This window comes from Schistocerca americana, chromosome X, assembly GCF_021461395.2.
Source record: "Schistocerca americana isolate TAMUIC-IGC-003095 chromosome X, iqSchAmer2.1, whole genome shotgun sequence".
Classification (NCBI taxonomy): Eukaryota; Metazoa; Arthropoda; class Insecta; order Orthoptera; family Acrididae; genus Schistocerca; species Schistocerca americana.
The window spans coordinates 490,384,201-490,399,085 of NC_060130.1; the positions used below are offsets into that span (position 1 = coordinate 490,384,201).

General features: G+C 43.6%; 1 protein-coding gene across 3 annotated transcripts in view; it reads right to left on the minus strand.

Annotated features, from left to right (window-relative positions):
- Positions 1–14,885, minus strand: part of LOC124555022 (1-acyl-sn-glycerol-3-phosphate acyltransferase alpha-like) — a 747,916-nt gene that overhangs the window by 135,133 nt on the left and 597,898 nt on the right. The gene's annotated exons all lie outside the window — the stretch shown is intronic.

Below are 14,885 nucleotides of genomic sequence, written 5' to 3' on the forward strand. Positions count from 1 at the left end.
CTGCCACTTGAGTTTGCTAAACATCTTCGTAACGCTATCACGGTTACCAAATAACCCTGTGACGAAACGCGCCGCTCTTCTTTGGATCTTCTCTATCTCCTCCGTCAACCCGATCTGGTACGGATCCCACACTGATGAGCAATACTCAAGTATAGGTCGAACGAGTGTTTTGTAAGCCACCTCCTTTGTTGATGAACTACATTTTCTAAGGACTCTTCCAATGAATCTCAACCTGGTACCCGCCTTACCAACAATTAATTTTATATGATCATTCCACTTCAAATCGTTCCGCACGCATAATCCCAGATATTTTATAGAAGTAACTGCTACCAGTGTTTGTTCTGCTATCATATAATCATACAAAAAAGGATCGTTCTTTCTATGGATTTGCAAAACATTACATTTGTCTATGTTAAGGGCCAGTTGCCACTCCCTGCACCAAGTGCCTATCTGCTGCAGATCTTCCTGCATTTCGCTACAATTTTCTAATGCTGCAACTTCTCTGTATACTACAGCATCATCCGCGAAAAGCCGCATGGAACTTCCGACACTATCTACTAGGTCATTTATATATATTGTGAAAAGCAATGGTCCCATAACACTCCCCTGTGGCACGCCAGAGGTTGCTTTAACGTCTGTAGACGTCTCTCCATTGATAACAACATGCTGTGCAATGCATTTGATGTGCACCGTTATGGATTCCCTTGGCGCGGCAACAATATGAGGCGCGCCGACTGTGGTTCGCCCAACGACAACATTGGACACAGAACTGGCACTACGTCGTCTTTTGAGATGCGTCCTGGTGCTGTGTACAGTGCAACGTTGGCCCTATCCCTGTGCGGAGGCTCCGAGGAGATCCAACATTGTCAAATTACAGTCGTCTTCATCCTACAGGCCTAGCACCTGGCATTACGGTAAGGATTCCATCACATACACAACACGGTCATCTCTGCTTCGCACAGTCGGGAGTCTGCACAGTAGTCGCTAAGGCCGGTTGCTGTAACCTACCTTCGAGATCTCTGAGAATTTGTCTTACATCGAGACTGCATTTTGCAAAATGTGTGTGAGTTCTTATTGGACCAAACTGCAGAGGTCATCGGTCCCTAGGCTTACACACTACGTAAACTAACTTAAACCAGTATGCGATTTGCAGGGGGGGGATGGGGGGGGGATTTCCCCCCCTCTGCATCAGACCATCCCCTCCTCTGGTTTTAGTTTATGCATCCCAACCTGGGATGTTTATTTCCCACGCACTGGAGTAAAACTTTACATATAATTTAAATTTGCGGAGCCGAATACTGAAAGTTAACAATACAGTCTTACTACTAATATGTTTGGTTATTAATTTTGAAGAAGTGTTATGTAGTAGTTAAGCATTTCAAAATATTTAGAACTAAATGGCAAGACGACGCACGCCACATTTCCGTAGCATGCCACAATGTTGGAAAACGTCTCTCCAGCGTAAACGAGGCTTCAGAACCAGGTCTGTGTTGTATGGTGGATGTGATGTGTTGCGTACGAAACTAAAACCTGCAATCAGATCCAAACGTCGAGGAAAACTGTGAAGAGGTGTCATCCTGCAGCAAGATAACACTCGCCCACATTCTGCCAAACGGACAGCCGACGCAATAAAGGAGTTGAGATTCGAGGTGCTGGAACATCCACCATACAGTCCAGACCTGGCTCCAAGCGATTTTCACATGTTTGGACCCTTAACGGAAGCACTACAGGGCAGAAGATTTGAAAGTGATGAAGACGTCATTGCTGCGGTGCAAAATTGGTTACAGATGCAACCGATAAACGTATTTTATGATGAAATTAAAAAAAACTCGTAAAACGTCGGGAAAACTGCGTTGAAGTGGAGGGATGTTACGTAGAAAAATAACGCATGTTTCAGTTTTCTATCATCAGAATAAGCACAAATTTTCACAAATGTACCTTTACTTTTTGAATTCCCCTCGTATACCTGTATGTAGATGATTTTGTAAATAAGCTTTACCTATAATGTACTTTTAAAGATATAACAAGGGATGGTTTTTCTGATAGTGCATACGCGTGAATAGTGAGTTTCGGCATTAACATCTATTTATAAATAACTGTTTAACCATGGGTAACGCCACGGTCCAAGCTAGTAACATATATAATTATACTAACCCATAGGACATCCGCCCCCCCACTGGTAAAAGCACAAATCGCACACTGACTTAAACTAACCTACGCTAAGAACAACACACACACACACACGCACACACACACACACACACACACACGCCCGAGGGAGGACTCGAACCTCCGGCGGGAGGAGCCTCGCAGTCCGTGACATGGCGCCTCTAACCGTGCGGCCACTCAGCGCGTCTCTGCATGTTGCGCATAGTTCCCTGACCTACCTAGGTGCAGAGAAAAAAATCTAGTCAAGTGTTGCCGAAAGACTGTCTTGCCAACACTCACCAGCTACGACTGATTAACTCTGGTACAAAACCGAAGCAACATGGAAGAACGTACCCTACATGTCGTAGGGGTACACTTTGACTCGAAGCCCACAGGGCTGTTGTTGCTGCCACAGGTGGCATCTCTGTGTATCGCATACCAATTTATCTCTTCAACACCTAAGGTGAGTCGCCTACATTCATTACAGTAAGTTTTGTTTTTTACCAGCCATAAATATTTGTACTGCCATTTCATCATTTAGCTACTCTCCTAGTATAATGTTTTGCTCCTATAAATGATAACCACTAACGTTTTATACCATTTTTAATACCTAAATTGATTTCCAAAAATTTTCATGCATTAATAAAAGATCCGAGTCTCTCAGACTCATTTTCTATTTTTTCTATTTCTTTGTCGATGTTCATTTAGGCAATAAATGAGTTCAAAACCTGATAACTGTGGAATAAAAATTTTCTGGATATGAGACTGAAAAAGCTACCACAGGAAAAGGAAGGAAACAAAAGAAGTGCAAAAATATCGCGGTCTAGCGATCAGGCAGACGGATTGCAATTTACTTTCTACCAGAACCCTGAAATCATGGTAATTTCAGCGTGTGACACACCAGTTCACTGGTCGTACCAAGGACCAATTTGGCTCATTTATACGACAGAGTGCACGAGGATAATAAACATCAAGAATCGTAAACCATAAACGAATAAGTGTGCCCTCGGCAAATGACTAGTCCAAGACGTTTCAAGTCACACTGTCAGTACAGTAAGAACTTCACCACCGGCTCTCCAGTCTAACTACTCGCAAGTGAAGTTAGTCTCAGGACAGGCCCCAAGTACCAACCACACATGCCAGAGCTTCGACCAGTAGATCACTTCCTGACCGAGGTCCAGAACCCGAGGGTCTTTCACCTCTCCAGATAAAAAAAATTCCATTTCTCCGCAAAGTGCACGAACGACACCAGCTTCACCCCATTTTGAGCCAATCACAGGGTTTTAAAGGGGCTAAATCTCCCCTCCTACATGACAGCACAAACTCATGTCGAACCAGTGCACGAGTTAAGAAACCTGCATCTCTGGGAAAAAGAAACCACCAACTACTGACTTTTTTTAAGTTTTCACAGAGGGAGAAGATGTTTTTATCAAAAGTCGCATCGCTTCCTGTGGCAACAAGCGAACAGGACTTTATCTAAATCGCCTGTGCCTTGGAGCATGTTGGTCCTAGCTATGAAGTGTAATAAAGATTCTATCTCTAAACATTTCTCAGACGCCGGAGTTTCTTATAGAACTGACGCGGCCGATGGAAGTGAGTCACAGGCCTATTTGCAGTATTGGAGAATATGAGAATTTATAAATTTTTATTACGTGTGGCTCTGCACACAATGCCTGGTTTACAACTCCACTGTGAGGATGAGTTCCTTCAGTCCGCCACCGCCAGCCCAGCCTTCGGCTGGCGCCAATGCAGGTATAGCAGCATTGTCCTGCTGGAGATCTGTCTTGACTAGGGGCTGCTCTGTCTGCCCTGTATGGCTGTGGGCCTGTCCAGCAAGATTTACTGAGGGATGGGCTCGCCGCCAATTGCTTTCAACTTCCAACGTGCCGTTTCTGTTAACTAAGAACCACAAAAATACCTCATGCTTTTAGCGCCCTACCAGGCTCCATCAGTGTCTGCTCAGGCCGTTAACTTTCTAGAGTCTCGCTCAAAGTGCGTAAGGTTGTAACAAAATCTTTAATAATTTTCCGTATACGAAAAATAGGTGAGAGAGTAACTTGTCCTCCCCCACAGAAAATAAAAAAGTCGTTGCTTAACCACATTTAATATTCATACTGCTATTAATAAAACCTTGTTGAAATAGCATTTACTCATAGTTTCATTGTATTAGTGGAAAAATAACAGTATGAAGAAAAAATACCTTTGAGACATGCAGGTGTCTACTGTGATAAAATTGCTTGGGTATTGTAGTCATGTATTCTTCCTACTACACCGTTTGCACTGAGTAAATTTAACTTTTATTTTCTGCCCATGCTGTTGCAATTTTAACGGTCAACAATACAGATGATATCAAAATAAGGAAGCCTCTACCCCCACCTCCCCCTTTCTCACCCCACTGCCCTTTGCGCCACGTGACGTTATATTATATGCTAGCCCTTTAACTAGACCCCAGATTGTCCTCTCTTACAGCGGCATAATATGAAGGCATACCCAATCCCTAGTCCCCCCTCCCCCCTCCCATCGGTCAATATGCAGGGCATTGGCTCGCTGATCGACCATTGCTACATTCTCTGCACAGTATGTCACTCGATTACAGGGTGGAAGGACATGTGGTTAACACACCATTCTTACAACCTTTAATGATTGGCTCAGAAACCTGTGCCACTACCTTTAATTCTCGTGAAGCTGAATGGAATCCGTTCCAACTCTCCCTCCAGGTTAAATTCCGTAACAGTGCTTGAGAGCAAACTCAGTTCCTTCATTGGCAGTATGCATACTGACTACTAAGCCTGAGTGACAGATGATACCAATTTGGACGTAATACTACTTTTGTTGTGAAGATCAATTATGTACAAGATAGTAAAGTTGTCTTCAAATTGAAGACTGGTTTGAATTCCGCAGTGCTTTACTCAGCATGGTGCTACTGGAGGTAGAAATGCTATGGCGATACTTTGGTTTCTGAGCCCGCTTACCAAGCCAGTTATAGTTCATTGGTTGGTGCTTTAGCGCACAAAACTGCTAAGGTCATAAGCGTCCGTATCATAATGTACAAAAATCCAAATACTAAATAAAAACCTGAGGCGAAAAAGGCAAAAACCCAATCAAGCATCTTTAAAGGAGGAGCAGCTGAGGACAAGGACGTCCCTATGGAATGTTTTACAAAACATCGTTGAGATGGCGGAGGTCCCCGCGGGGAGGATCGAATTTGTATCGCCATGCTGCTGTGGCGAATAAAAAGTAAGACGCGATCGACAGAACACGTGCGATCCGCCAAGATATCTGACAAAGTAGATGGGAAACATAGATATAAATGTAAACAGTTGAAAATGGGCACTGGATTAGAAAGTGGCGCACCTCCATGGGTTGAGAGCAGTAGGCATGAGTGGGGCAGGGTCGCCATTTATTAAATGGCGGTGACTAAAGCGGAAGTGTCCTACACGCAAACGGGCTAAAATGAACTCCTCGGGGTTCGCACGAGTCACATATCTTTCACCTACATTTAACATATTTCAGACACATCTTTCACCTGTATCTGTAGCGATTTTCGACCTGCAGCTGCATTATCACGCAGCTCAATGTTTATAACGTCGTAGCCCCTAAACTGTGAGTCGTACAGTGATATAATTTTGCAGGTACATTCAGTGGCATATGTAAATACTGTCTGAGAAATTTGTCGAGAGTAGAGTTAATAGTAAAAATGTAATAAATTTAAACGTCTGGTCTGATGCGACAGTTTTACTGCGTGAACAGTGAAAATGTAGTAAGCGATAAACTTTTTTCCTTTCACTATTTTGTGGGGGCTGTTGGGCGGGGGGGGGGGGGGGGAAGTCTCTTAAGGGTTTGAAATTGTGTGTAAAGTTTATTTGCAAGTCATTAAGTGGTCTCTTTCTCAAATACCGGATGAATATAATCTGGCCATTTATATCCTCGTAGTGAGCTACGCTACTTTTTCATCTCCGTCCTCACCAATTTGAGATATAGTTGGTTCTTACCCCCATAGCGGTTGTTTCCAGACAGTAGATGACATGTGTACCAAGTTTGTTTGAAATCGATCCAGTAGTTTAGGAGCAAATGTGAACATACATATACTGGTAGATCAGAAACAGTCTGAAAAATTTTTGTAAGCTTGTTGCAGGGGAGGTTGTACTGAGAAATAATTTTTAAGAAAAAAATTATATACGTTGTGCCGCTTCCTAGTTACGAGTTAATTAGCACTGAAGTTAGCTAATCACGCCGTTGCGCGTGCAAATTCATGCGTGCCTCTAGATGCAACTAATGTCTGTTGTTCTCACTTCTGAAATATTATTATACTCCCCCCCCCCTCCCCCGCTCTGTTTTTCTTTCCTTCCTTAGCACTTCTCATTCGTGGCACAAAAACGGCAAATGATATCTGTTTACTTCTGTCTAATTATTGTAAATATAAGTTACAATGGCCGGCCGCGGTGGTCTAGCGGTTCTAGGCGCTTCAGTCCGGAACCGCACGACTGCTACGGTCGCAGGTTCGAATCCTGCCTCGGGCATGGATGTGTGTGATGTCCTTAGGTTAGTTAGGTTTAAGTAGTTCTAAGTTCTAGGGGACTGATGACCTCAGTAGTTAAGTCCCATAGTGCTCAGAGCCATTGCAGTTACAATAACAATAATTTAGAGTGTGTCCTTCGAGCACATGACAGTTAAACGTTTTTTAAAAAATTATCACACATCTGTATTATTCAAAGGTGGTGAAAGTTAACTATTACAACTAGTTTGTTAATTACCTTAGCTGAGTGCGCGGTTATTTGAACTGAGAAAATATGTGTATTTCATTACTTTTTTTTACAAACTGTTCACAAATTACTTAGTTTAAGTTTAACTGTTTCATTCTATATTGCTTTTAATTCATTTAGAGTGTTGTAATATTTGAACGATCATTACGTACAAACGACGACTGAGCAATAGTCAACATTTAAGAGCCAATTTGAAAAATGTTATATTCAAATTGATCATCCGAAACTGAAATAAACAACACAAAAGTGCGCACGGTACAAAATTCGGAAATTTTCTAACATTTGCATAGATAGCGTGACGTGCGTTCTTGAATTTGTGAAGAAAGTAGATCCATTCTTGGTTGGATCTTTGAAACAGCAACTCGCAATCCCCCTCCAGCTGCAGTCGAGACCGATGTTTGGTCTTCATTAATGCCATTTCAGAAAATGTTGACTCGCGTTATCCATTCATACTTAGATGAAGGTTTTGAAAATTTATTCTCAAACTGTTGACGAAAGTTTGAGAAGTGCACTATGTCAATTCTACTAATTTTATCTACGTCCAACTCATTTTCCTCCACGAAATCATTCAGTCAGGAAAACATCTCGCGGTTACCCTTCTACACCTGGGCTTTCCGTAGTACAAGTTTTCCCTTAAACACAAGAACTTCCTCGGTTAGAAAGATGATGTCACTACTTCAGAGCTGAAGTGATACGTTAAGATCATTTAGTTTCTCAAAAAGGGCCAAGTACCACAAAGTAGAAGCTACTTTTCATCCAAAAACAGAGAAACGAGTGTGGGACAGCTGTTGAATAGGAAAAGACGAAGATCATCCTTCAATTCCACAACGCGACGAAGAGCTTTACCACGAGACGCCCAAGACCTTCGTATGCAATAGAAGCGAATCATGAATAGAGCCCATCTCCTCGCAAGAGGAAGACCGTCTACCGTCTAATAATTGTGCTTTCACCAAATTTACCACACTGACTGCACCGTTCAGCACTTCACTGACATCCAGTCGTATTACTTTAGAAGCCAATGTCTACCTGTCCATCATGTAATGTGTGAATTTTACAGAAGGAGAAACAGCGCACACACTTGTCATGAGCCCCTTTTTAGTTCCAGTACATGCTGCACACCATCGGTACACGCACCAACACAGTTTTTCCATGACAGATGGTTGTCAACCAAACAGGAATTCAAAAGAAAGAAGATATTTTCTCCTCTACTCCTACCATCCAGAGCTCTACAAAATACTAAGTTCCCGTGCATTTCATTTTTAAACAGTAGCGCACAAAAATAAGATGCTGAGGAACATATTCGATATCAGTAGTGTCATGATGTTGCAGGCCGAGTTTTGGGCTACCATGAAAACGTGATAGCAACTAGTTTTTCATGTCAATAAATATTGCATCACTACGACGAGCCACGGTGTTATCTGTGAGTGGTACCGACTTCAGACTCACACCAAAAATTTCCCCGTGCATGATTTCGTATATTTTGACGGCTGCGGGAAGAAGTAATTTCACGCCGATAATGTGTGATGATTCGCATTTTGCAATTAAATAGGATACCTCTAGGGATTCTCTTATACCCAGACCTCCAGACGTGAGAGAATTCGATAGGTAACAAACTGTGTATGTTGAAAGAGTATCAACGAGAGCTCTAATATAGTTTGTTCTATGTGCTGTTATCTAGGCGAACGTGCGTGAAAGCTAAGTAATAAATAACAACTGACCTACGACGCACACGAAAAGCATAACTGTGAACGTCTATCGTGTAGAGCTCCCGTAGCGAAGTCGGTAGAGCATTAGTTTGTAGTATTAAGGGTCCCAGGTTTGAGCCCTGGTTCTGCCAGTTTTTATAGTGCAGTATATGTGAAACTGTTATCTGCGACAATATGTTCCTGACATGTAAAAGAACTGTGCGGAGTTTACGGCAATGTTCTATTAGCAGTCCACTTTCACTTCGTTCATTTGAAAGTAGGAAACCGAGTACTTTTGTAGTTTAACAGAATAAACATAAACAATCGGAACAGCTGGCTCTGAGCACTACGCGACTTAACTTCTGAGGTCATCAGTCGCCTAGAACTTAGAACTAATTAAACCTAACTAACCTAAGGACATCACACACATCCATGCCCGAGGCAGGATTCGAACCTGCGACCGTAGCGGTCGCTCGGTTCCAGACTGTAGCGCCTAGAACCGCACGGCCACTACGGTCGGCAAACAATCGGAACAGCCAATAGAATATTGCAATGGAATGATCTTCTAAATCTGCAGTCCCTCACATACAATCAATTGTGTTCAAGTTTCGGTAATTCTCACCGTCATGGCTGGATAACAGCTGAACTCGTTGATGAACATCCGACACAACTCTGTTTCAGACACAAGCTTCTATTCTGCAATCTACAGGGTGGACGTGCAAATATGGGAATCATCAAATCTGCTTGGTGAAGAAAGTAATTCGCTTCAGACACTTCTTTGTACGCAACTACGATTGAGAAACAGTTTTTCCTCAATGAACAACACTGTGCGTGTGTGGTGGTGTTTGTATTGATTCCTGGAGGTTATGTACTTATTCTTATTGTTTTGTTTACTATTCGTATTATTATTATTATGCTTATAATTTCTTACTGTTATTGTTGTTATTAAAATTAATACTTCCTCACGTATGATGCAGTTGTTTCTTTATTCTTCTGTTCCTATTGTTTATGTTTATTCGTGAAGCTACAGATGTACTCTGTAGATTTGCTACTTTCAAGTAAAGGTAGTTAAAGCAGACTACTAACAGAACATTGTTATAAACGCCGAACAGTCCTTTTACAAGTCAGGAACTTCTTATCCTACATCTACATCCACATCCATACTCCGCAAGCCACCTGACGGTGTGTGGCGGAGGGTACCCTGAGTATCTCTATCGGTTCTCCCTTCTATTCCAGTCTCGTATTGTTCGTGGAAAGAAGGATTGTCGGTATGCTTCTGTGTGGGCTCTAATCTCTCTGATTTTATCCTCATGGTCTCTTCGCGAGATATACGTAGGAGGGAGCAATATACTGCTTGACTCTTCGGTGAAGGTATGTTCTCGAAACTTTAACAAAAGCCCGTACCGAGCTACTGAGCGTCTCTCCTGCAGAGTCTTCCACTGAAGTTTATCATCTCCGTAACGCTTTCGCGATTACTAAATGATCCTGTAACGAGGCGCGCTGCTCTCCGTTGGACCTTCTCTATCTCTTCTATCAACCCTATCTGGTACGGATCCCACACTGCTGAGCAGTATTCAAACAGTGGGCGAACAAGTGTACTGTAACCTACTTCCTTTGTTTTCGGATTGCATTTCCTTAGGATTCTTCCAATGAATCTCAGTCTGGCATCTGCTTTACCGACGATCAACTTTATATGATCATTCCATTTTAAATCACTCCTAATGCCTACTCCCAGATAATTTATGGAATTAACTGCTTCCAGTTGCTGACCTGCTATTTTGTAGCTAAATGATAAGGGATCTATCTTTCTATGTATTCGCAGCACATTACACTTGTCTACACTGAGATTCAATTGCCATTCCCTGCACCATGCGTCAATTCGCTGCAGATCCTCCTGCATTTCAGTACAATTTTCCGTTGTTACAACCTCTCGATACACCACAGCATCATCTACAAAAAGCCTCAGTGAACTTCCAATGTCATCCACAAGGTCATTTATGTATATTGTGAACAGCAACGGTCCTATGACACTCCCCTGCGGCACACCTGAAATCACTCTTACTTCGGAAGACTTCTCTCCATTGAGAATGACATGCTGCGTTCTGTTATCTAGGAACTCTTCAATCCAATCACACAATTGGTCTGATAGTCCATATGCTCTTACTTTGTTCATTAAACGACTGTGGGGAACTGTATCGAATGCCTTGCGGAAGTCAAGAAACACGGCATCTACCTATGAACCCGTGTCTATGGCCCTCTGAGTCTCGTGGACGAATAGCGCGAGCTGGGTTTCACACGACCGTCTTTTTCGAAACCCATGCTGATTCCTACAGAGTAGATTTCTAGTCTCCAGAAAAGTCATTATACTCTAACATAATACGTGTTCCAAAATTCTACAACCGATCGACGTTAGAGATATAGGTCTATAATTCTGCACATCTGTTCGACGTCCCTTCTTGAAAACGGGGATGACCTGTGCCCTTTTCCAATCCTTTGGAACGCTACGCTCTTCTAGAGACCTACGGTACGCCGCTGCAAGAAGGGGGGCAAGTTCCTTCGCGTACTCTGTGTAAAATCGAACTGGTATCTCATCAGGTCCAGCGGCCTTTCCTCTTTTGAGCGATTTTAATTGTTGCTCTATCCCTCTGTCGTATATTTCGATATCTACCGTTTTGTCATCTGCACGACAATCTAGAGAAGGAACTACAGTGCAATCTTCCTCTGTGAACAGCTTTGGAAAAAGACACTTAGTATTTCGGCCTTTAGGCTGTCATCCTCTGTTTCAGTACCATTTTGGACACAGAGTGTCTCGAAATTTTGTTTTGATCCACCTACCGCTTTGACGTGAGACCAAAATTTCTTAGGATTTTCTGCCACGTCAGTACACAGAACTTTACTTTCGAATTCACTGAACGCCTCTCGCATAGTCCTCCTCACACTAGATTTCGCTTCGCGTAATTTTTGTTTGTCTGCAAGGCTTTGGCTATGTTTATGTTTGCTGTGAAGTTCTCTTTGCTTCCGCAGCAGTTTTCTAACTCGGTTGTTGTACCACGGTGGCTCTTTCCCATCTCTTACGAACTTGCTTGGCACATACTCATCTAACGCATATTGTACGATGGTTTTGAACTTCGTCCACTGATCCTCAACACTATCTGTACTTGAGACAAAACTTTTGTGTTGAGCCGTCAGGTACTCTGTAATCTGCTTTTTGTCACTTTTGCTAAACAGAAAAATCTTCCTACCTTTTTAAATATTTCTATTTACGGCTGAAATCATCGATGCCGTAACCGCTTTATGATTGCTGATTCCCTGTTCTGCGTTAACTGTTTCAAATAGTTCGGTTCTGTTTGTCACCAGAAGGTCTAAATGTTATTGCCACGAGTTTAACTGCTCAAGGTAGTTTTCAGATAAAGCACTTTAAAAAATTTCACTGGATTCTTTGTCCCTGCCACCCGTTATGAACGTTTGAGTCTCCCAGTCTATATCCGGCAAATTAAAATCTCCACCCAGAACTATAACATGGTGGGGAAATCTACTCGAAATATTTTCACAAATTATCCTTCAGGTGCTCAGCCACAACAGCTGCTGAGCCAGGGGGCCTATAGAGACATCCAATTACCATGTCTGAGCCTGCTTTAACCGTGACCTTCACCCAAATCATTTCACATTTCGGATCGCCGTCAATTTCCTTCGATACTATTGCACTTCTTATCGCTATAAACACGCCTCCCCCTTCACTGTCCAGCCTGTCTCTGCGGTATACATTCCAATCTGAGTTTAGGATTTCATTACTGTTTACGTCTGGTTTCAGCCAACTTTCTGTCCCTAGTACTATATGGGCGTTGTGACCGTTTATTAACGAGAGCAGTTCTGGGACCTTTCTATAGACGCTCCTGCAGTTTACTATTAGCACAGTAATATTGTTATTCCCTGTTGCATTTTGCCTACTCCTACCTTGCCGCGTCTCAGGAGGCGTCTTGTCGGGCCTAGGGAGGGAATCCTCTAACCTAAAAAAACCCCATGTGCACTCCACTCGTACTCTGCTACCCTTGTAGCCGCTTCCGGCGTGTAGTGCACGCCTGACCTATTCAGGGGGACCCTACATTTCTCCACCCGGTAGCGGAGGTCGAGAAATTTGCACCCCAGATCTCCGCAGAATCGTCTGAGCCTCTGGTTTAAGCCTTCCACTCGGCTCCAAACCAGAGGACCACGATCGGTTCTGGGAACGATACTACAAATAGTTAGCTCTGATTTCACCCCGCGAGCGAGGCTTTCCGCCTTCACCAATTCCGCCAACCGCCTGTACGAACTGAGGATGACCTCTGAACCCAGACGGCAAAAGTCACTGGTGCCGACAAAAGCAACAATTTGCAGCCGGGTGCACCCAGTGCTCTCTATCGCCACCGGCAGGGCCTCCTCCACATCTTGGATGAGACCCAGCGGCAAGCAGACACTGGCCTTCTTCCCCGACCTTTCCGCTCTTTTCCTAAGGGGCTCCATCACCCGCCTAACGTTGGAGCTCCCAATAACTAATAAACCCCTCCCCCCGTGTGCCTGCTCGGACCTTGCTGAAGGAGCAGCCACATGTCCACTCACAGGCAGTGCGGGCGATGCCACACGGCCAGCCTCCACATTTACCCTCCGCCTCGTGCGCCGCGAACGCCGCTGAACCCGCCACTCCCCCTGTGAAGAGGGTGAAGAGGGTGTCCCAACCGCGCCCGGTACCCGCGAAGATGTCTCGACAGCAGGGACAGTGGGTGAAGCATGTAACACCTGGGGTGTACCATGCGACGCACCAGACTCCCCACTGCAGCTAAACTCCGAGGCAGCAGCCTGTAGACGGCTGACCGTGGCCATCAACTCGCTCAGCTGTTCGCGAACAATGACCAGCTCCTCCTGCGTCCGTACACAGCAGTCACACATCCTATCCATCCTAAGAAATCAATTTACTGTAGAGAGTTAATCAACTTTTAACTAGACTGCTAATTCACTAAAAGCGGCTGATTGTTGACTAAACTGTGATTGCTAGCCACTTCTTGTAGAAAACAATGAACATAGCACTACCTGTCTCTGGACTGTATTGAAAACAAACACTAGCACTACTGGCACTATGGTTGACTAAAGGGACTCTCTCTGACTGTATTCGAAACAAACACGAAGCAGTATGGAACACTATTACTAGCACTCGACAATTAAAGCTTCCTAAAAGCAAAAACACACGGAAGAAGAAGTGACAAGTAAGAAAAATACAGTTAATACTTAAATTAAGGTAGCTCGCTGCACAGCAGACGTGAAGCAGACGGCAGTTACGACGATCCTATGTAACAGTCACACACATACTACAGTACAAAGACTGGCATGACTAGGGCTCGAACCCGGGATCCTTGGTTCGATACAACACTCGAGCGACTTTCCCACGAAAGATTTACACGACAGATCCTCACTGTTACGTTGTTACTGTGCTCCGTAGATCAATAATTGCTACTTATTACTAGACCTCGGACTTTTAGGTACTAAAAATCTTAAATTAGGTACCTAAAATAGGTTCTATCACTTACAAAAATAGGTTATAAAAATCAGAAAGTAGGTGACCAGAATCTGACATTTTATTGTCTAGAAAGATAAATAGATTGACAAAAATCCACATTATATTATTGTTCATTCCTTAATTACAATCACAGTAAATAACTAACACTTTCTCCAGATTTTTCGTTGAGAAACTGTATCTCATGTCTGTCAATAGCGTCTTATATGCCGAGAATGAGCGTTCAACGTCAACGTTTGTCACCGGAGTATATTTAAATGACGGTATTAGGCGCAATGGGACCGCAAACTCATGTTCTGTTGGTTTACCTGGTAAGAAAAAAAAATGTTCAAATGTGTGTGAAATTCCCACGCCCGGGTTCCCGGGTTCGATTCCCGGCGGGGTCAGGGATTTTCTCTGCCTCGTGATGGCTGGGTGTTGTGTGCTGTCCTTAGGTTAGTTAGGTTTAAGTAGTTCTAAGTTCTAGGGGACTGATGACCATAGATGTTAAGTCCCATAGTGCTCAGAGCCATTTGAACCATTTGTGTGTGAAATCTCATGAGACGTAACTGCTAAGGTCATCAGTCCCTAAGCTTACACACTACTTAACCTAAATTATCCTATGGACAAACACACACACCCATGCCTGAGGGAGCACTCGAACCTCCGCCGGGACCAGCCGCACAGTCCATGACTGTAGCGCCCAAGACCGCTCGGCTAATCCGGCGCGGCTTACCTGGTAAGATGTCAGCCACTGTGCAGAGG